Raw genomic sequence first — 23,604 nt, forward strand, 5'->3', positions numbered from 1 at the left:
ATCAATATGTGTTATTGGACTGTATAGAGACCACTCCCATGTGGTTTGGCCCTTCAATGTTCGGGGACCTATAAAATGTAGCTCCCACGAGGTCCGATGTCGATCTTCTGGAGAACGCTTGGGACTGCGTTACCCTTTGGAGTGTCTCTGCTCGCACTAGGCTATAAGGGCTTGGCCAAGCTGATACAAGGATCGAACCCGCGGTGGTTATGTATAGGGGAACTGTTGTTGTGTTATCCAAAATAAAGTTTAGTCATTCAAGTTCTTGATTCAGTATTTTATTGACTGTATTTTCAGTCAATAAAATACTGAATCAAGCACTTGACTGGGTGAGCTTAGAACAAGCTATTTACAGATGCTGCCTCACCCGCTGAGTTTCTCCAGCATTTCTGTCTACCTTCCAATTTTCCAGCATCTGCAGTTCTCTCTTAAACAAAGGTGGAAAGTGCTCAGGTTATATGGTTCACTGTTGGTGCTGGAAATCTGGAACATAACCGAAATACGGTTATGCTGGAAACACTCAGCATGTAGTCAGTATCTATGGGAAAAAAAACAGATTTAATGTTTCAACGAAATAAGTCCTTGGCCTGAAACATTAACTCTGTTTCTCTTTCCATGGATGCTCCTGACCTGCTGAGTGTTTCTGGTACTTTTGGCATTTGTGTTTCAGAATTGGTAGCAGTATTTTTTTTTTTTAATGAGTCAAGAATGTTTTATTATCATGTGTTCCGAAAACAGAACAATGAAATTCTTACTTGCTGCAGCACCAGAGATATGTAAACATAGTACTCTGTAAAACCAGTAATAAACAACAAAGAAAGTTCAGTATCTACATAAACATAAACGGGCAAACAAATAAACAATAATATCGCAACGTCAAATAATGCCCCCAAAGTCTATATAGTTTGGAGCCTATTTAGAGGTTGTAGTATTTAATGGCCTACAGGTTCTAGGATGAGAAGAAACTGGAAATAGTAATAAAAAGGAACTGGAAATAGTAATAAAAAGGGAGTCTTTCATTGAGGGGGTGAGACTGGAGTTGATAAGGGGAGTAGAAAAGGTCCGAAGAAGAGTCCTGATCCAAAAGGTCTATCCATCCACCTATCCATTTTTTTCCAGAGATGCTGCCTGGCCCGCTGAGTTACTTCAATATTAAATTTAATATTTGGATGTTTCAGGGCATCATTGAACACAAAATACAGTAAGTTAACAAATGATTCGGAAATTACAAACTACACCAATGATTTGGAAATTACACTGTCTGCTAGCCTTCATTACAAAGAATTGGAGTATAAAAGTAATGAGATATTGGTGCAATTACACCAAGCTTTAGTCAGATCATACCAGAGTACCGAGTCTTGTTTTGGACTCAAAGGATATGCATGTCTTGGAGGTGGGAAGGCCTAGAATACTTAGATTAGATGGAAGATTTAATGGAAGGATCTATAACCATTGGAGTTTTAGAAGAATGAGAAGGCAGAGTTAGTTTGAATTGAGGTGGATTGTTTCTGAAACAGTGCATTGCCTCAAACTAGGGACCATGTTTATCTGAAGAAGGGTTTCGGCCTGAAACGTTGCCTATTTCCTTCGCTCCATAGATGCTGCTGCACCCGCTGAGTTTCTCCAGCTTTTTTGTGTACCTTTGATTTTCCAGCATCTGCAGTTCCTTCTTAAAGACCATGTTTATCATATTGGACTTAGATAAAAACAATTTCTCGAATCTACATTATGGTGTGGGTCTCCTCCAGATGCTCTGGTTTCCTCTCACATCCCAAAGACAATCCAGTAGTTTATTGGCATGTAAATTATCTCTTAGTGTAGGTTATTGGATCAGAGATCAATACGTATTAGAGATATGGAGATGGAAATAAGCAGAGGGTGGGGGAGGGGTGGGTTGAACGCAACTGCTGTCCATGGGCTAGCACGAACCCTGTATGTTGAATGGTTGAATGATCACCTCTACTATTATGTTAAGATATACATGCCTGATATCGAGAGATTTTTGGACAAAAGGAATCAAGAGATATGGAAGATAGGCACAAAAAGCTGGAGCAAATCTGCAGGACAGGCAGCAACTCTGGAGAGAAGGAATGGGTGAAATTTTGGGTTGAGAGCCTTCATCAGTCTCGACCCGAAATGTCATCCATTCCTTCTCTCCAGAGATGTTGTCTGTCCCGCTGAGTTACTCTAACATTCTGTGTCTATCTTCGGTGTAATCCAGCATCTGCAGTTCCTTCCTGCACAAGAGATAGGACGTACATGGTAAATGGTAGGGAATTGAAGAATACAGTTGAACAGAGGGATCTGGGAATAACCGTGCATAGTTCCTTGAAGGTGGAATCTCATATAGATAGGGTGGTAAAGAAAGCTTTTGGTATGCTAGCCTTTATAAATCAGAGCATTGAGTATAGAAGCTGGGATGTAATGTTAAAATTGTACAAGGCATTGGTGAGACCAAATCTGGAGTATGGTGTACAATTTTGGTCGCCCAATTATAGAAAGGATGTCAACAAAATAGAGAGAGTACAGAGGAGATTTACTAGAATGTTGCCTGGGTTTCAACAACTAAGTTACAGAGAAAGGTTGAATAAGTTAGGTCTTTATTCTCTGGAGTGCAGAAGGTTAAGGGGGGACTTGATAGAGGTCTTTAAAATGATGAGAGGGATGGACAGAGTTGATGTGGATCAGCTTTTCCCTTTGAGAATAGGGAAGATTCAAACAAGAGGACATGACTTCAGAATTAAGGGACAGAAGTTTAGAGGTAACATGAGGGGGAACTTCTTTACTCAGAGAGTGGTAGCGGTGTGGAATGAGCTTCCAGTGGAAGTGGTGGAGGCAGGTTCGTTGGTATCATTTAAAAATAAATTGGATAGGCATATGGATGAGAAGGGAATGGAGGGTTATGGTATGAGTGCAGGCAGGTGGGACTAAGGGAAAAAAGTTGTTCGGCACGGACTTGTAGGGCCGAGATGGCCTGTTTCCGTGCTGTAATTGTTATATGGTTATATGGTTATATGAAGTTGGAATGCAAAGTGGACAAATTAGATCACCAGCCTTGATGTATTGAAAGAGACTGCAACGTCCAGGTTCAGAAATAGCTACTTCCTCACAGCCATCAGGCTATTAAACTCGACTGAAACAAATCTCTGAACATTAATAGACCATTATCTGTTTATTTGCACTTTATCTACTTATTTATTGATGTGTGTATATATTTATATAATGGTATATGGACTCACTGATATCTGTATTCATGCCTACTATATTCTGTTATGCTGAAGCCAAGCAAGAATTTCATTGTCCTATCTGGGACACATGACAATAAACTCTCTTGACACTTGACTTGAGCAGACTTCAGAGGATTTTTGCTTCTCAATGTAAGAAGATGGGCATGTTCAAGTTCAAGTTCAAGTGAGTTTATTGTCATGTGTACCTGTATAGGACAATTAAATTCTTGCTTTGCTTAAGCACACAGAAAATAGTAGGCATTTACTACAAAACAGATAAATGTGTCCATATACCATGATATAAATATATACACTCATGAATAAATAAACTGGTAGTGCAAATAACAGAAAGTGGTTGCTAATAATCAGAGTTTTGTCCGAGCCAGGTTTAATAGCCTGATGGCTGAGGGGAAGTAGCTATTCCTGAACCTGGTTGTTGCAGTCTTCAGGCTCCTGTACCTTCTACCTGAAGGTAGCAGGGAGATGAGTGTGTGGCCAGGATGGTGTGGGTCTTTGATGATACTGCCAGCCTTTTTGAGGCAGCGACTGCGATAAATCCCCTCGATGGAAGGAAGGTCAGAGCCGATGATGGACTGGGCAGTGTTTACTACTTTTTGTAGTCTTTTCCTCTCCAGGGCGCTCAAATTTCCGAACCAAGCCACGATGCAACCGGTCAGCATGCTCTCGACTGTGCACCTGTAGAAGTTAGAGAGAGTCTTCCTTGACAATCCGACTCTCCGTAATCTTCTCAGGAAGTAGTGGCGCTGATGAGCTTTTTTGATAATTGCGTTAGTGTTCTCGGACCAGGAAAGATCTTCAGAGATGTGCACCCCCAGGAATTTGAAGTTCTTGACCCTTTCAACCATCGACCCGTTGATATAAATGGGGCTGTGGGTCCCCCTCCTACTCCTTCCAAAGTCCACAATCAGTTCCTTGGTTTTGCTGGTGTTCAGGGCCAGGTTATTGCGCTGGCACCATATGGACAGTTGCTCGATCTCTCTCCTGTACTCTGACTCATCCCCATCAGTGATACGCCCCACAATAGTGGTGTCGTCAGCGAACTTGATGATGGAGTTCGCACTGTGGTTCGCTACGCAGTCATGGGTATAGAGTGAGTACAGCAGGGGGCTGAGCACGCAGCCTTGAGGTGCTCCCGTGCTGATTGTTATTGAGGCTGACACATTTCCACCAATACGAACAGACTGTGGTCTGTGGACGAGGAAGTCGAGGATCCAGTTGCAGAGGGATGCGCAGAGACCCAGTTCTGTGAGTTTGGTAACCAGTTTGAAGGGGATGATTGTGTTAAATGCCGAGCTGTAATCAATGAATAACAGCCTGACATATGAGTTTTTGTTGTCCAAGTGGTCCAGTGCGGAGTGGAGGGTCAGCGAGATTGCATCCACCGTTGATCTGTTGTGGCGGTACGTGAACTGCAGTGGGTCCAGGTTTTTGTCGATGTAGGAGTTGATTTGTTCCATGATCAACCTCTCAAAGCACTTCATCACCACCGGCGTTAGTGCCACTGGTCGATAGTCATTGAGGCAGGTCACCTTACTCTTCTTGGGCACCGGTATAATTGATGCCCTTTTAAAGCAGGTGGGGACCTCAGACCTCAGAAGTGAGAGGTTGAAAATGTCCGTAAAAACTCCCGCCAGTTGGTCCGCACAGGTTTTTAGAACACGGCCGGGTATACCATCAGGTCCAGGTGCTTTTCGGGGGTTCACCCCTCTGAAGGATTTCCTGACATCGGCCTCTGTGACTGAGACTGAAATGCCATCACAGCGAATGGGGGATCGGGAAGGCACATCAGTATTCTCCCTGTCAAAGCGTGCGTAAAACGCATTGAGCTCGTCAGGGAGTGATGTTACACCGGCATTCGAGCTGCCTCCTGGTTTTGCCTTGTAGGAGGTGATTGCATTCAGACCCTGCCACAGCTGCCGAACATCTGTCTCGTCCTCCAGTTTGGAGCAGAAGTCCCTTTTGGCCTTTTTGATGGCCTTACCAAGGTCGTATCTGGTCTTCATGTAGGCCACTGTATCGTTGGATGTGAATGCCCTGTGTCTGGACTTCAGGAGAGTGCGGATCTCAAAGTTCATCCAAGGTTTTTGATTGGGAAACACTCGGAAGGTTTTTGTAGGGATGCAGTCCTCCACACATTTCTTTATGAAGTCTGTAACGACTGTGGCATATTCGTTCAAGTCCGTTGCCGAGTCCTTGAACATTGCCCAGTCTACAGACTCCAAACAGTCCTGGAGTTGTTCTTCTGCCCCCCCCCCCCCCCCCGACCAGCTATGTGCTGTCCTCACTTCTGGGGGTGCGCTCTTTAATTGCTGCTTGTAGGCAGGAAGAAGCAGCACCGCGGTATGGTCGGACTTACCGAAGTGAGGGCGAGGGATAGAACGATAGGCATTCTTGATGGTGGTGTAGCAGTGGTCGAGGGTGTTAGGTCCTCTGGTGCAGCAGGAGACATGTTGGTGGAAGTTGGGGAGTGATTTCTTGAGGTTCGCCTTATTGAAGTCCCCAGCAATGTTTTCATTCAGAGTAATGCAAAACTTCAGAATGCTCTACCACAATATTCGTGAGTGAGATCAGTTGAGTTTGAGGCAAACGAAATATTGAAGTGCAATTTCAGCCATGGTGAATCAAGCCTCACAGGCCATGTGTCCTATTAATTAAAACAGATCTACAAAGAAGCATTTTTGTCGCCTCACCCGCTGAGTTTCTCCAGCATTTTTGTCTACATGAGATTTTTCCAGCATCTGAAGTTCTTTCTTAAATATAAAAAAGGTTGTGTTATTTCTCCAATTGCTAACATATTATGAATAATTTCACCATTTCCTTTACTTGGGTCTCTGTAAAAATAAGGTTTTGCTTTGACGAACGAATCATTAATAACAGACAGGAAACGTGATAATCCTATATAGGCAGATGAACGCAGTGCAAATCTCTAGAGTATTCTGAAACAAAACACATCCAACATTTGCACTCGACTCCAACCGACCAGTTCCGTTTTGATACCACAGATGTTGGTTTGAAGGAGGGCGGTTCCAATGCTGTTTGTCCCACCTCAACACCACTCCCATTGGTAAGCTTGTCTGCCACAGCCCCAGTCGGCAATTGCCCAGCCGTCAATCTCGGTGTAAACCCAGGAACCGGGTGTCAATCAGCATTGCAGAATCGCCGAAGATTCAGCAGTACTGCAGAGCAGCCTCAGACCATCTATAAATCCCTCAGCAAAAGTTTAGCCAACAGTTAGAGTCTAACTTGAAAGCACCAGAGTTACAGAGGTAAGCGTCACCTGCCTGTTGTAAACACACTCAATGTATGTTGATGCTCATTTCAAAGGTGAATTTCAGATTTTTGTGGTTCACATCCCGCGGTTGTGAAAATGCCGTTTTACCTTAATAATCTAAGGTTATAATTTATAAACCACAATGTTAATATTATTTTATTTAAAAAATCGGACATAGTTACTGCCTTGTTTATCTATAGGGACAGGTTTACATTCAGCATGACATTACCAGCTTGAGCCAACCCCTACCCAACCCAAGATGCAGGTGCTGAAAGTAACTTCTGCTCTGAGATGGCGGTTATGTTAAATGCGTGTCTTAGGATGTGAGTCACAATCTTGTATCTTCCTTCACTGTTTACATCAAAGGCTCTTTAGTAAAACTTAATTTTTCTCGTCCAAAGATCATTTTTATTAAACTTACCATCCCATGCCCATTCCAAGTTCACATTTATGGCTTATCATTTGTTAAGGACAATTGACCAATTTACTAAATCAATAAAAGTCTTGAAGTAAATCATTATATCACTAAACATGTAACTGGTTGAAGGAAATATGTGTATGGTGTTCATTAACTGGGTAACTGTATTAAGTGTAGCAGGTTGCACTATCGCTATTGAGAAAGAGAGAATTGCTGTTACTATCAGCAATAAAATGCTAAAGAACAATATTTTTAAATACTTGCATTGCGTGTGATATCTGGAATTATTGTTTTTTACCATTCCCCTTTTTATTTCTTTCTTTAAATTTTTAACTTAAATGTATTTGTCTTAAAATGACAAACTCTAATCGGGTTACAAAGTTTAAATTTGTATTGAAAGTTACTCATAATCTTGTGGAGCGACACAGGAAGGAAATCATTTTAAAAATGAGCTTCTACTTATTATGAATGTCATTTGTATAAGCTTTGTTGTTTCATCTAAGGCAAGACCAAATATTTTAATGGAGTAAAATTAAATTTGATGTGCTATTGTAATAGAGAATTTATAACCTTAATATAAACACCCATGAGTTAACAGCATAATAGAAATTGACCTTAATGCTCATAGTAATTGCATAATGTACCATTTCAACCAGGAACATGAAGGATTTTGTAATTTTTGGCGGATATAGTTACAAAAGCTACTCTATGTAGAGTACCAATAGGCATTTAGAGAATTGAGAGCTGGAACTTCCATACTCATTGCTGTTCCTCCAAATAATGGTCAGAATTGCGTGAAGTTTTACACTGCACGGGTATAAATTATCTCGGCCTTCAGTAGGTGAAGAACATGCATTAACATCTATAAAATGATTGCTGAGTTGACAAAATGCTATTTAGTCTGACAGTTTTGGCATTATTGGAATTTTGACGATTTTTCTAACGACCTTTATTAAAATGTTAACTCTTAAATGGATGCACTTGCACTATTCTTTATGCCATCCTTTTGGCTGGCAATAGTTAATATTAATCAATGGTTAATATGAATTCATTTTCATTAGGTTGCAAAGGAACGAGGTGCAAAGCTGTTGATAAATCTAAGTCAGGGTAAGAAATTATAATACCAACATTGTTCAGCACCCTCCATAATATTTGGGGCAAAGATCCATCATTTACTTATTTGCCTTTGTACTCCCCAATTTGAGATTTGTAATAGAAGAAAATCACATGTGGTTAAAGTGCACATTGTCAGATTTTTTAAAAGGCAATTTTTATACATTTTGGTTTCACCATGTAGAAATTACATCTGTGTTTATAGATAGTCCCTCCATTTCAGGGCACCATAATGTTTGGGACACATGGCTTCACAGGCATTTGTAATTGTTCAGGTGTGTTTAATTGCCTCCTTAATGTAGGTATAAGAGCTTTCCTCCAAACATTCCATCACCTTTGGAAACTTTTATTGCTGTTTATCAACATGAGGACCAAAGTTGTGCCAATAAAAGTCAAAGAAACCATTGTGTGACTGAGAAACAAGAATAAAACTGTTAAAGACATCAGCCAAACCTTAGGCTTGCCAAAATCAACTGTTTGGAACATCATTAAGAAGAAAGAGAGCACTGGTGAGCTTTTACTAATCACAAAGGGACTGGCTACCAAGGAAGACCTCCACAGCTGATGACAGAAGAATTCTCTCTATAATAAAGAAAAATCCCCAAACACCTGTCCGACAGATCATGAACACTCTTCAGGAGTCAGGTGTGGATTTGTCCATGGCCACTGTCTGCTAAAGACATCATGAACAGAAATACAGAGGCTACACTACAAGATGCAAACCACTGTTAGCTGCAAAAATAGGATGGCCCGGTTACAGTTTGCCAAGAAGTACTTAAAAGAGCAACCACAGTTCTGGAAAAAGGTCTTGTGGATAGATGAGATGAAGATTAACTTATATCAGAGTGATGGCAAGAGCAAAGTATGGAGGAGAGAAGGAACTGCCCAAGATCCAAAGCATACCACCTCATATGTGAAACACGGTGGTGGTGGTGTTATGGGCTTGTATGGCTGCTGAATAGACTGGCTCACTTATCTTCATTGATGATACAACTGCTGATGGTAGTAGCATAATGAATTCTGAAGTGTATGGACACATCCTATCTGCTCAAGTTCAAACAAATGCCTCAAAACTCATTGGCCGGCGGTTCATTCTACAGCAAGACTATGATCCCAAACATGCTGATGAAGCAACAAAGGAGTTTTCAAAGCTAAAAAATGGTAAATTCTTGAGTGGCCAAGTCAATCACCTGATCTGAACCCAATTGAACATGCCTTTTATATGCTGAAGAGAAAACTGAAGGGGACTAGCCCCCAAAACAAGCATAAGCTAAAGATGGCTGCAATACAGGCCTGGTAGAGCATCACCAGAGAAGACACCCAGTAAATGGTGATGTCCATGAATTGCAGACTTCAAGCTGTCATTGCATGCAAAGGATATGCAACAAAATACTAAACAAGACTACTTTCATTTACATTACATTGCTGTGTCCCAAACATTATGATGCCCTAAAATGGGGGGGGACTATGTAGAAACACTGCTGTAATTTCTACATGGTGAAACCAAAATGTATAAAAATGGCCTTTATAAAAATCTGACAATGTGCACTTCAACCACATGTGATTTTTTTTTAAATTACAAATCTCAAATTGTGGACTACAGAGGCAAATAAATAAAAGAGTCTGAAGAAGGGTCTCTACCCTAAACGTCACCTATTCCTTTGCTCCATAGATGCTGCCTCACCCGCTGAGTTTCTCCAGCAGTTCTCCCTCTCCCCCCCCTCCCCCCCCCCCAATATTGTTATTTTAATGTTTTACAGATGCAGAGCTCTCACTTAACCTTTTTTCCCTGTTGCCAGCCGGGCAACCTTCGCAGCTTTTTTTATGTTGCCATATCACAGTTTAGGTGGTAATTTAAGACGGTTTGCATGACGCGTGCGATAATGTGCTCGGACGAAGTGCGTAGTTACCAGTCGGAATTATGCTCAATGAAGCATTCACATATTATTTCTGCTTCAAATAATGTCACAAACTAAACATATTCACCAATCAAGACATGATATATACCACAATGACATACAGCAAAATTATTATACAGTATCTCAACTCTTTTTACACATTGCAATTAATGCAATTTCTTTTTTTTGTACCACTTCGGTTTTCGAGCTTTAAAAAATGTAGAAATAAAAGAAGTAAGGAAAGTGAGCAAGAGTCGTGAAGGTGCAGGAAAGTGTTGGGAAAAGAAAGTCCCTTGGGGAAGAAGTTAGAGAAGGAAGTAAAGAAAGGAAATAGACCCTAGAAAGAAAAGAAAAAAAAGGAGAAACAATCGCTCTATTGTAACACAAAACTCCGCAAAAAAGGATATACCAACCGTGTTTTTTTTGTTTTTTTTACCCCCCGTTACCAGATCCTGGTACCATTTATATTTTAAATTACTATTGCACCTTATGCTTGTAATAGTTCCATAAATGCAGACCACGTCTTTTGGAAGTGGTCTGCTTTGCCTGCTAGGAGGAGTCTCATCTCTTCCAGGTGTAATGTTTCGAACACGTTTGAAATCCACATTTTATTGTTGGTATTGGAGCATTTTTCCAAAATTTGAGTATAAGCTTTTTTCCCATTATTAGCCCGTAATTAAGTAAGTTCTTTTGAAACACGTTTAGTTCGGGATTACCTTCCGATATTCCAAAAATGATCCATTCTGCTTTTGGTATAAGTTTTATTTTAATTAATTTTGTGAAGATTTCAAATTTCATTCCAGAATTTTTAATTTCTGGATTTTTATACAAAAAACAAAAGAGTGCGCTATGGTAGCTTCTTGTGACTGACATTTATCACAAATGGGTGAGACATTGGGGAAAAGTTTATTTATTTTAGTTTTTGAATAATATAGTCTATGTAATGTTTTGAATTGAATTAGAGTATGTCGTACATTGATCGAGCATTTATGCACATATAGTAAGTGTTTATCCCAGCTCACTTTTGAAATTTTTATAGCTAGTTCTTGTTCCCAGTCTCTTCTAATACCATCGGTTGTAGGTATTTCTATATTTAAAATAATGTTGTATAAGTAGCCTTTGGCTTCATGGCTTCATCCAATAAGTCTGGGGGCATGTTATGATAGTCTTTTGTGTATTTTTTCAGATAGTCACGGATTTGAAGATATTTAAAATATTGATTATTTTTCAAATTATATTTCAGTTGTAATTGTTGAAATGATAATAATTTTCCTAATTCATACAAGTCTCCGAGCGTTTTGATTCCCATTCTTTCCCATTGTGTAAATGATTTATCTATAATTGAAGGTTTAAACGACGGATTATTGACTATTGGCATTAAAAGAAATTTCTTAATTTTAGATTCTGTTTTATTTGTTTCCAAGTTCTAATTGTGCTATGTATCATTGGATTTTTATTATAATTTTTGTTATTCAGATTCATTGGTGAGAGGAGAGTTGCTCCTGTATTACACGGAGAGCAGTCCTCTCTCTCCATTACAATCCAGTCCACCTGAATCATATTTTTAATATTTACTGCCCAATTATAGTACATAAAGTTAGTAAGCGCTAGACCACCCATCTCTTTTGGTTTACTAAGGTGTGCTCTTTGTATTCTGTGGGATTTATAATCCCATATAAAATTTGTAATGTCTGAGTCTAGTTTTTTGAAAAACTTTTTTGGAAGATATAAAGGTATTGATTGAAATAAATATAGGATTTGTGGTAAAAAGATCATTTTTATAGCATTTATTCGACCTATTAAAGACATCGGGAGCGTTTTCCAGAATTTGATTAGATTATTTAGTTTCTTAAGTAAGGGACTATAATTGGCATTAAACATAGCGTGATAGTTTCTAGTGATTTCAATTCCTAAATATTTGAATTTTTCTGTGGCTATTTTAATTAATGCAATTTCTATTAGTTCTTTCCACTTCCAAACAAAAATATGGTTGGATTATTCAGCATATGATCAACCTGTGACAATAAATCCTGGACCATGGTCACATATAAGCTTAACCATGCACACTACAGATTGATGCAAACATGTTTCTGTGAAGCTGAAAATTACCATGACATGGCCATAGTATGGATCATTATTGCTATTGAAACAGAAACACTCTCACTTCCCACATAATTTATCCATAACAAAATACACAGGTTGCAAGGAAATTTACAGTGCAGGATGAACGGAGGAGAAGTGCAGGATGGATGGGAAGGGGGGTAAGTACAGGATGAATTTGGGGATCAGTGTAGAATGAATGGGGGGGGGGGGGGGGGGGGTGGCAGGAGAATCAATGCGAGGTGGATAGGATGATCAGCGCAGGATGACTAGATGGGGGGGGGGGGGGAAAGGTAGATGGAGTGGGGAGCATAGGGGATGTCAGTGAGGACTGAATGGACGCGGGAATGGGGATCAGTGCGGGATGGAGATGAGGGGTCTCAGGATAAAGGGGGGTGGAAGGTTGCGTACAAGAGAGAGAGGAAGGGGCAGAGGAGGTGGGGAGGAAGGAAGGTCAGCGCTCCTCGGACAACATCGCCCCGCTGCCTTGGCCGTCCCTGTCCACCGCCAAGTGCCGCCGCCAAAGGGGGAGGCAGTTGGGATCTCCTCGCCACCGCCTCCCCTCCTCGCCAGCCAACAGCAAGGTGCGGGGCCGAGCGGTGCAGCTCAAAGATCCTATAGCTATAGAATCTTTGGTGCAGCTGCTTCAGATGGCGGAAGGAGGCCTCCCCCTCCCTCCCTCCTCCCGGCCTCGGCGTGCGAGTGGGTTTGTTTTGAAAGCGGTTATCGCCGTTAGCGGGTTTGTAAGCAGCGGCCGCTATCAGAGCGGGCGGGGTGCGGGAGGCGATGGAGCTGCTGTGCGGTGCCCGTCATTCGCTCCGACCCTTCGTCACCCCGCATCTAGTATCTTTGCCCCACACTGCAGCTGTTGCCACCGCCGACATGAAACGTTGCGTTCCTTTTCTCCAGAGATGCTGCCTGACCCGCTGAGTTACTCCAGTTTTTTGTGTCTATCTTCGGTATAAACCAGTAGCTGCAGTGACAAGCCGGGCAAAATGAGTCTGCGTTTAGGTTGCCTGGCGGCACTTTGGGTGGACATTGGCTACCCGGGCAATCATTAATTTCGAGCCCTGCAGAGGAAGTTGTAGCATTAGAATTCTCCACCATACAGGCAGCCCAGTCAATGAATTCATTCTTAACAGAGATTCATAGATTTCTGGATTTTATGGGAATCAGTGGATATTGGGATAATGCAGGAAAATAACACTGAGGTAGAAAATAGCTATGGACTATTTCCTGTATTCCTATATGTATGTGGTCATACATGTCCTTGTATTTCTTTTAATGAATGTCATGTATGTATTATGTGGGTAGTTTGTGTAGATTGCATTTTATGGCTGAATCTGTGTGTATCCGCCCACTTTGTATTTGCAACACTTCAATTTGAAAAGCAGAAGTTCTGCAATGTATTGTGAAGAGTGGAGATGCAGATGTTTTAATCAGATTGGGTAACCAACAGTTAAAAGATGAAATTCTAATTATTGTTAGTCATTGGCCTCTGAATATATTGTCAACCTCTTCTGGAATTAATAAAGGAGGAAAGGGTATATGCTTGAAAATTAAATACAGAGTGACCTTGATACCACTATGTGGTGTACTCCTGCCTCAATGTATTGCTGAAACTCATATGCATGGCTTTGTTATTTCAAGGATCATATGCTCCAGTTTAAAGAAGGGTCCCGAACTGAAACATCACCCATCCTTTTTCTCCAGTGATGCTATCTGACCGCTGAGTTACTTCAGCATTTTGTGTCTATCTTCAGTATAAACTAGCATCTGCAGTTCCTTTCAACACTCATATGCTTATAGTCTCGCTTTCTTGTTCTTTACAAATTCCTGCTGATCTAAAAAATCTACAAGCTTCCTGAGGATTATCTATTCTTGCACTGACATAACTTTCAAATCAGTTTCATAATATATCTAAAATATTTCTTGTTTATTATCTCATCTTTCTGAAATTTTGAGTTTTAGTTTAGGGATACACATGAAAACTGGTCCATTGGTCCATCAAATTGGCCAATCGATCACTCATTCACTCTAATTCTGTTATCCCATTTTCTCATTCACTCCCTATACATTAGGAGCAATTTACAGAGGCCAATTAACCTACAAACCTGCATTTTGGTTTCATTTAAATAATAAATTTAGAACATGGGGAGTGATGTGGTTGAATAACAGAATTAAGGCCATATCAACTTGGCAGATTCAACTATATTAAGCCTCCATTGCAATGGGCTGGATCATTTCATCTGGTCTGGCTTCTAAAATCACTGGGGTCCAGCCCAATTGCTCTCATCTGATCTGACGTGGGAGCTTGTGGTCTGCCCATCCAATCCTAGACTCGTCTGTATCCAGAGATGGTGCTGCAATCCTCGCCCTGGATGGTGCAATGAACTGCAGTACAGCAAATGAAATGTATGAAATGATAGTTGCTGCAGTACAATACTTGAATGACATGAATTGAATGTTTTTAGAAAAGCATCTATGTAGTTTAAACTGTATCTTCTCCCAGAAATGAACATGCCCAGTCACCTTTGCATATTACCATTATTAATAAAAGTATTATTCTTCTGCAGTTTGGTTTATCTTGTCTGCAACTTCATCTCACAATTTAAGTAGGACCTTGAGTATAATTTTAACATCCAGAATCCAAAATGGGTGTTTTATGATTTTAAATTATTAAAAGTTCCAGGTTTACAAAACCAGATTAATCCGGATATTCTCTTCATTGCCTACTTCACTCTTCAGGATGAAGGAATGTGTTGATGTACTGTGGAACGATGAGAGCAGAATAGTTGAGTATTCAGTCAAGTGATTTTCCCATGTTACAGGCTGGCTAAAATGGCACCTGATCCCAACCCCGATAGAAACTCCTTATCCTTGCCCCACTTTTCTATGTCTCACCAGAAATACTTTGGCCTCAGAGGTTGTCTACCTGATGCATCCTTTAATTTATGTTAGGATGGTGATATCTGCTTTGCATGGTATTACCAGTTCACCCAAATCTTGTTTGGGATCATTTTTCTGTAATTGAAACTGGAAATGTAGGATGGTAAAATATTTGCCTGTTCACGGTTCCTTGCAGAAAGATCTCCTAACCTTAAGCTAAGCCCTTGAAGATATTGTTGATGAGGATTCTGAAATCAATTTCTGGAAAGGACCAGAGAGCTCATTAAATTTTGTATGACCTTTCTTCAAAGGGTTCCAGTTCAAAGTTTGATACAGGTCCAACTGTGAAGACAAACCAAAACTCAGTTTCTGAGCTAGCAAAGAGACTACCTGTGTGCAATGCACAAGGCAAGGCTGCTCCATTTTTCCTGTTTGCATCCTTTCCCCACCCACTCGGAGCATTTATGACCAACTATTCAACAGAAGGCAGTATAACACCAACATTGTTCACTGGAAATGTTGTGATGAGCTCCCTGAGCAAGGCCGTTGGCTCTACTTGAATTTCCTGCATGATCTTTCATGTGGTTATTGCTTTACTGCCAGGAGATGTGGAGCTTCTGAGGCACTGCCTTGCTCCCGTTTTACAGTCGCAATCTGTACCGGATACAGAAGCTTCCACTGGCAAGTTATCACCCAGCCCCCAGAACCAACAGTATTCTCTGACTATAATTAGTTGTGGAACTTCTTCCCAGTTACAGTGTGCTTTTGCTGATATGGTGTGGAGGTTGAACAGAGAGGCATTTAACTTACAATTTAAAAATACAGCTTTACTAAAATAATATAGTGGCAGGAACTATTTACCATTCCTGTGAAAAACGTTTGAGAATAAGAGCAATGTTGCCAGGGACAGGGAATGGGCTATTTGTTGTGGATTGGCTGAAGATGGAAATGAACTAAAATGAATTTAATATAATGCAACATAATGAGAAGTGAAGCATAAAATAAAAACCAGCAGCAGCTGCAAGGCTGAGCCTACAGAATTGAGACACAAGTAACTGCAGATGCTGGAATCTTGAGTAATCAGGAGTTGAGCAATCTTGGAACCAGAGCCCATGGAATGATGTGAGAAATAAAGTAGTGGAAAAAGAAAGGGAGCAAAAAGAAACGTGCTTTTGCCTCTTATTTTATCCTGATAGGGTACAAAGTAGGCCATTCAACTAAAATACTTAATGCAAGATCTTACTGGCATTGGGCCAACATCCCTGGTCATTGACAGCTGCCACTGCTTAGGATAGTTTAGAGATGCAGTGTGGAAACAGGCCCTTCGGCCCACCAAGTCCGTGCCGACCATATTATCACCCCGTACATTAGTTCGATATTATCCCACTTTCACCTCGCACACACTAGGGGCAATTTACAGAGGCCAATTAACCTACAAACCTGGACATCTTCATAATGTGGAAGGAAACCGGAGCATCCAGAGCAAACCAGAGAAAACCCATGCACTCAGAGGGAGAATGTGCAAACTCCGCACAGACAGCACCAATGCCTTGTCCCATAAACTTATTTTCCCTTGAGAAAGCTGTTTTTACAATATCTGGTCAAGACTAAGAGATAGCTTCATGTCAGGCTGAAGCTATCTTTAATAGTCTTGACCAGATATTGCAATAACAGTTTTCTCAGGGAAAAATAAGTTTATAGGACAAGGCACATTGTCATCAACAGCCTTGTAAGAATATGAATCTAATTCTTCAAAGCACCCCCTGCATTCACACATGAAACCTAATGCCACATGAATCTAGATTTAATCTCAACTAAGTTGTCTGACAGCAAGCAATGTTTCCCATTTCCAAATATTTCAGGCCCGCCTCAACTCTCACACGCTGGGACTAGATCTTCACAAAGTTCCAGGACTAATTAATAATGTGAGAAGTAATTAATGCAAGATCTTACTGGCATTGGGCATTGGCCTTGTGTAATTACATCAATGAACTACTGAGGTCATAATGACAAATTTTCATTTTCTCATTTCAACAAGGTATGCTCAGCAATCTGATGGTTTCACATTAAATTGTGGCCAAGTCTCTCGCAAAGCAGCTCATATGAGGATATTTTTTTTTAAATGCAAGAAATGGTATGGTTCTGGAATATACTGCCAGGGGTAGTAGTAGTAGAAGTACATTCAATTGTAAATTCAAAAGGAATTTGAAAGAATTTGGAGGGTTATGGAAAAGGATGGGAATGTAAGATTATCTAGATTGCTCTTACATGGATTCAAGAAATTGAATGCTATAGTCTTTTGTGAACCTCCAAGTGCTCCCATTAGGATCAGCAAAACAAAAAGTTATTTATCTTTCCGATAGACATAAAAAGCAGGATGAACTCAGTGGGTCAGACAGCATGGCTGGAGAAAAAGAATAAGTTTCTGGTCACCTATTCCTTTTCTCCAGAGATGCTGCCTGATCCGCTGAGTTACTCCAGCTTTTTGTGTCTATCTTCAGTTTAAAAACATAGAAAATAGGTGCTGGAGTAGGCCATTCTGCCCTTCAAGGCCATTTAATATGATCATGGCTGATCATCCAAAATCAGTACCCCGTTCCTGCTTTCTCCCCATATCCCTTGATTCCATTAGCCTTAAGAGCTATATCTAACTCTCTTGAATACATCAGATGTTTAAACCAGCATCTGCAGTTCCTTCCTACACATTAGTATTTATCTATTTGTCATTTTGCAAATAACACTGTCACGGGTAGTAGACATGCTGTCTTACAGCTCCAGTGAACCAGGGTCAATCCTGCCCTCCAATGCTCTAGGTGTGGTATTTCCCACTGTGACCATGTAGGTTTCCCTTGGCGATCTGACTTCCTACCACTTTCCAAAGAACAGCCATTTGATAGATTAATGGACTACTATAAACATCTCTTGAGCACATGGCTTAGTGGCAGAATCTGGGCGATTGTATGGGAATGTGAGGAGTATGGATTATAGGGAAATATTAATGGGATTGTTCTATTGGTGGGCATAGATTCAATGGGTGGAATGGCCTCCTGCAGTTATGGGAGGTTTTAATAACAGGCGTATGTTGTGGAGAAAGCCATGAAACATGGAATTAAGTTCTGAAGTCTGGCATCTGCCATTGTGGCCACTGATCTGACATCATCATACTTTCAAAAACCTGGCTCCATGCCTGGCTGTTAGCTCTGCACTCATCACAGTGTCATTGCTTGCAGGGTAAGTGATTGTCATAAATCCTTGAGCCTTCTGTGGAAGTCTATGAATTTTAAGATACAATCACTGTATTGTAAGAAGACCTGACAATGGCTACCCTCTGATCAGTTCAATTCTGTTCAGATATTCAGCGTGGAATCAGGCCCTTCGGCCCACCGAGTCGGCGCTAACCAGCGATCACCCCATTCACTCGCACTATGCTATACACTAGGGACAATTTACAATCTTTACCAAAACCATTTAATCTAGAAACCTGGAGCATGAGAGGAAACTGGAGCACCCTTAGAAAACCCATGTGGTCACAGGGAGAATGTACCAACTCCATATAGACAGCACACATAGTCAGGATCGAACCTAGGTCTCGAGTGCTGTAAGACAGCAACTCTACCACTCTGCCGTCCCTCTGATGCTGGATTCCATAACATAGCTTGACTGGCCTCATGATGTGATCTCATACAGCTAGACCTCCTGCCATGTCTTTTGAGGAATTGCGTGAAGGTTATTCCACCAGTGGTGAAACGTCACGCTAGAAAGAGATCTTTTACCCTTACAATTCATGACAATTTGGTGCAAGTTGCATACATGGACAGACGCTCGTCTTGTATTTGGAATTGGGAGCTGCACAGAAGTAACTGAAGGGTTAAAACATGACTAGAAACTTGATTAGTGAATTTAAATTGCTTCAGTCGGTGCCGGGAGGGTTTAAATGAGATTGGCAGGGGAATAGGAACCACAAATGGAATTTGGGAAGGAGAGAAATAAAGCAGGAAGTGGAAGTTGGAAACGTAGTAAGCAAAATATATAGGCAGTCAAAAGCAAAGTCAAACAGCAAATGGGATCAAAGCACAGAAAGATTTTTAAATGGCTAAATGAAAAGTGCTGTATCCAAATTCAACAGTGGAGAAGAATGAATGGCATAAATAGAAGAACATTTCAACCCCCATCAACCTTTCCCACTAACACTCAACCATTTGCCCTTTTTATCTTTTGCACTTATCACTGCCAGCCTTGGTTATCATCTCCACCTTTTTCTCCCCTATCTGATTCCTCTATCAATCAGTCCCTCCTCACCTAGATACACCTATCACTTGCCAATTCTTATTCCACCCCTTTCCCTCACCTCTTTTACCAGAGCTTCCCTTTCTACTCCAACAGTCCGAAGGGTCCTGACCACAAATGTTAGTTGTCTATTTCCATCCACAGATGCTGCCTTATACACTGAGTTTCTCCAGAAGCTTTCCTATTCATTTATTTATTTATTATTATTTTTTGTTCCATATTCCAGCATCTGCGATCTCTTAATGTTGCCTGACATGCTGAATTTTTCCAGCAATAGCTATCACTCCCTCTCCTCTCTGACTGCAGGCAACTAATACTCCATACTTATTAATGGAACCAAGTATACATCCGGCTATAACAAGTCAATATACATGTCGCATGTCTATCTTTACTTATTATCATTGCACCATTATGTCTTCAGTATATTTCACCCACGGTTCTTTATCATGATTTGTCTTGGAATCAATCAAAGACTGACAGTTTCCAAGGACTTTTTCATCTCTACAGATGAATTGTGGCCTTGATGAGCTTCTGTGTCATGGCTCAGTCCTTTCCTATCAGACTCTCCTTGATAAATTGACCTCATTCGACAAGATAAGAGACATTTATTGTCACATGCACCAATTGGTACAGTGAAACTTGTGGTCACCATACAGCCATACGAATAAAAAAATAACACAGAACATTATAGTCTTTAACATAAACATCCCCACACAGCGGAATCAAAGTTTCCCACTGTGAGGGAAGGCACTAAAGTTCAGTCATCCTCCTCTGTTGTTCAGAATCTGGTCCTGCAAGTTACCGGGTCAGTCCAAGTCACATATCTCCTTCTGCTAGAAAAATCTGGTCACCATCTTTGATGTGTAGCACAGTGCAAGTTCATGCTGGAATATCACAGAGACATCTGGAAATATCTTAATCTCTGGCGCTCTTCTCTGCAACACAGTGATATATTGCGGTGATTTCATCATTCCATCAACTGGATGCAGCGGACCAACACCGTAGCAGCTGAAAAAACCCAGAACATCGTCTTTGCAGGATGTTTGACAAACTGGTTTGGCGCTTTCTCACCGGCTCTCCGACCGATCTCTGAACATGTTGGCTAGGTTGGCCGTGAACCAGGGAATAGCTTTATACACTGAATAACACCTTTCTCCAGTCTACATTGGTACAATATTTATGTTTTAAGGCCCACTGGTACTATTTCATCTTCATCACAACAGTTAGAAGTTGTTTTTACACATTTAACTGAAGGCGCCCTGGAGAGGAAAAGACTACAAAAGTAGTAAACACTGCCCAGTCCATCATCGGCTCTGACCTCCTTTCCATCGAGGGGATCTATCGTAGTCGCTGCCTCAAAAAGGCTGGCAATATCATCAAGGACCCACACCATCCTGGCCACACACTCATCTCCCTGCTACCTTCAGGTAAAAGGTACAGGAGCCTGAAGACTGCAACGACCAGGTTCAGGAATAGCTACTTCCCCACAGCCATCAGGCTATTAAACTTGGCTCGGACAAAACTCTGAACATTAATAGCCCATTATCTGTTATTTGCACTTTATTCATGTGTGTATTTACGTATATAATGGTATATGGACACACTGATCTGTTTTGTAGTCAATGCCTACTATGTTCTGTTGTGCTGAAGCAAAGCAAGAATCTCATTGTCCTGTCAGGGACACATGACAATAAACTCTCTTGACTTGGCAAATTGCACAGAAATCACTAGAATTAATGCCCAGAGAATGGAAAATTGTCAGAAGAACATTTTGAGGGGAGAAATATAGGGGTTCAGAAAAATATAAGAACATATATCGGACATAGAAACTCATCATATGAAAAAATAGCAAAACCAACTTGTGCTTTAATTAATTTACTCAAGGATGTAGGTGTCTCCCTCATGAAAGGTGTCTAATCTCTTTTCCAACAATGCCATCATCATCTCCTCCTCCTCCACCACCTCTAGTGATTTAAGCAGTACTTATTGAGCAGGAGTTGTAGGCTACACTTCCCTTCCCATGTATTCCTATCTCCATAAGACACAGAACCAATCTCAACCCTCCACTAATTTTCCAGTTATATCTCCTGACATTCCCATCAACTCCCCACAGAGTACCTTCACCCATATACTAGGAGCAATTTGCTGTGGCCATCTAAGCTACCAACCTCTTCATCTTTGGGATGTGGGAGGAAATTAGGGCAGTTGGAGAAAAAAACACATGGTTACGTGGAGAATGTGCAAACTCCATACCTACAGCACTGGAGGTTGGATTGAATCTCGACACTGGAGCTGTGAGGCAGTGCTCAACTAACTGTGCCACCCTTTCTCCTTTAGAAAAGCACCAGAGGAAAATTAATGAGTGTTGGTTGGCCCTGCAGCCAGGGTGACACACTATTATACAATCTCATTATAAACCATGCTTCCTGCTTTTAGATGCAGTTCCTACTGCAAAAGACACCTGTACAGATGAACGATTGTGTACAAAGGTTGAATTTATGCACTTTGCACATTGCAATCAAATTGAACATCTCCTGGTGCCTAGGGCTATTTGTCACACCCAGGAGAGTTCAAGCACTCTCTGCTCCATTGCTATGAAGCGTAGCACTGGTTGATCCCCACCCAGTTTGTAGAGCTTCATGCTGGTTACTGGTTATTTTGCCAACAGTTGTGAGAGGTTGTTCTGTAAGTCAAAGTCAAAGTCAATTTTATTCGTCACATGCACCCGAAGGTGCAGCGAAATGAATTGGCCCAGTGAAATGAAATGTGATGTGCTCTTGAGCGTTTGTGTGGAATGGCCATGGGACTGAATATGGATGGATGATGGGGGAATGAATGGAGTGAGGAACAAGGTGCTGAAGTAATACCGGAGGGCTGGTGCATCAATGGATTTGTGGAGAGAAGGGAGATAGAGACGTGTCAAGGGAGATAGTTGGAGGCCAACTGGGAGAGAGGGGAGAAAACCAGTGGAAACTGGTGTGTTTGTTATGGAATCGGAGGGAAAGATTCTAGCCCCGTGTGAATGGAAGTGACACCAAGAGCTGCAATGAAGAAGTCTCAAGCTATGACTTGCGGGTGTCAGAGGTTATGGGGAGAAAGCAGGACAATGGGATTAGGAGGGAGAGATAGATCAGCCATGATTGAGTGGTGGAGTAGACTTGATGACTTAATTCTACTCCTATCATTTCCGATCTTGTGTTCATGATATTTCTTGCAGCACCATTCGGTATGGAGAATATTGCTCATGCAGGAAACCTCCCTAGTGGCAACCTTGCAACAATGCCTGCCTGCACAGCATCCTGGTATTGTCTCTTTTGCCCCCTCACACAGAGCTTGTCCCTCGTTTAGATCAAATGGTATAACTGTCTCTCTCCAGTTCCCAGGCAGTGAACCTGGTACAATACTTCCTGCCCTCCAGTACACCAACAGCAGCCATGACTGTTGAAGGAATGTTGGTGGTGTTGTGAAGGTCTCACTTTAGGGGCTGGCAGATGAGCTCAAAGCCTTTCCTAAGAACTAAAATCTAAAATAATTCAATTAAAAAGCTCCAATCCCATTCTCCTGAAACTGGAGAGGAACCTCTAACACTGTTTTGTAAATGGTGGTAACACCTTTTGCCATCTTTTTCAAGATTTCCAGGATAGAATTAGGAAGGATGCTAAAATGTTTTAATATTGGAAAAAAAAAGAATACATGATAATTTCAAGGCCATTATATAAAAAGTGGACACTTTGTTTGATGTAATGTAGAAAGAAATCCCAGTATCACTGGCATATAAATATGTAAATACTGGTAGCCACATGGGTGACACTGACATTCATTACCAAAATATGGGTCTTTTTATTGAAGTGAGAGCACTTGGTTGGCTTTGAACCAACAAATTAATTAATTGGAAACAAGAGATCTAACATAGAGATAACCTCTGATTATGTTGTCTGCTTTTCCAAGGCAGCATAAAGTGTAGACAGAGTCTATGGTGAGAGTCTGGTCTGTGTGATGGACTGGGCTATCGCCAACTCTCTGCAATTTCAGCCGTCTTATGCAGAGTTGTTCCTAAATGGGTTGGTCAACAAGTACTAGTCTTCCTAGTAGCATCCACCTCCCTTGAATACATCCGTTTAAAAAAAAAGCATTCCAATGTTATTATTACATTGGTAAATATAGAGCTACAATCCCGAATCACTACTGATAGGTCATCACCACTTTTCCTTCATTAAATTTCTCACTCTTAGGGGAATAGATAGGATGAATGCATCAAGGCTTTTACCCAGACTGGAAGAATCAAAAGTCAGAAGACGTAGGTTTAAGGTGAGAGGGAAAAGATTTAATAGGAACCTAAGGGGCAACGTTTTCACTCGGAGCATGGTGGGACTGCCAACA

At 41.1% G+C, this 23,604-nt stretch overlaps 1 protein-coding gene across 1 annotated transcript in view; it reads left to right on the top strand.

Moving 5' to 3' along the window:
* The first annotated feature begins 6,238 nt into the window (after positions 1-6,238).
* Positions 6,239-23,604, top strand: part of LOC116979104 — a 36,903-nt gene continuing 19,537 nt past the window's right edge. Inside the window, exon 1 of the mRNA XM_033030564.1 lies at positions 6,239-6,514. The gene's annotated coding sequence lies outside the window, so the exon portion shown is untranslated. The remainder of the gene's footprint in view (positions 6,515-23,604) is intronic.

This window comes from Amblyraja radiata, chromosome 12 (genome assembly GCF_010909765.2).
Source record: "Amblyraja radiata isolate CabotCenter1 chromosome 12, sAmbRad1.1.pri, whole genome shotgun sequence".
Lineage (NCBI taxonomy): Eukaryota > Metazoa > Chordata > Chondrichthyes > Rajiformes > Rajidae > Amblyraja > Amblyraja radiata.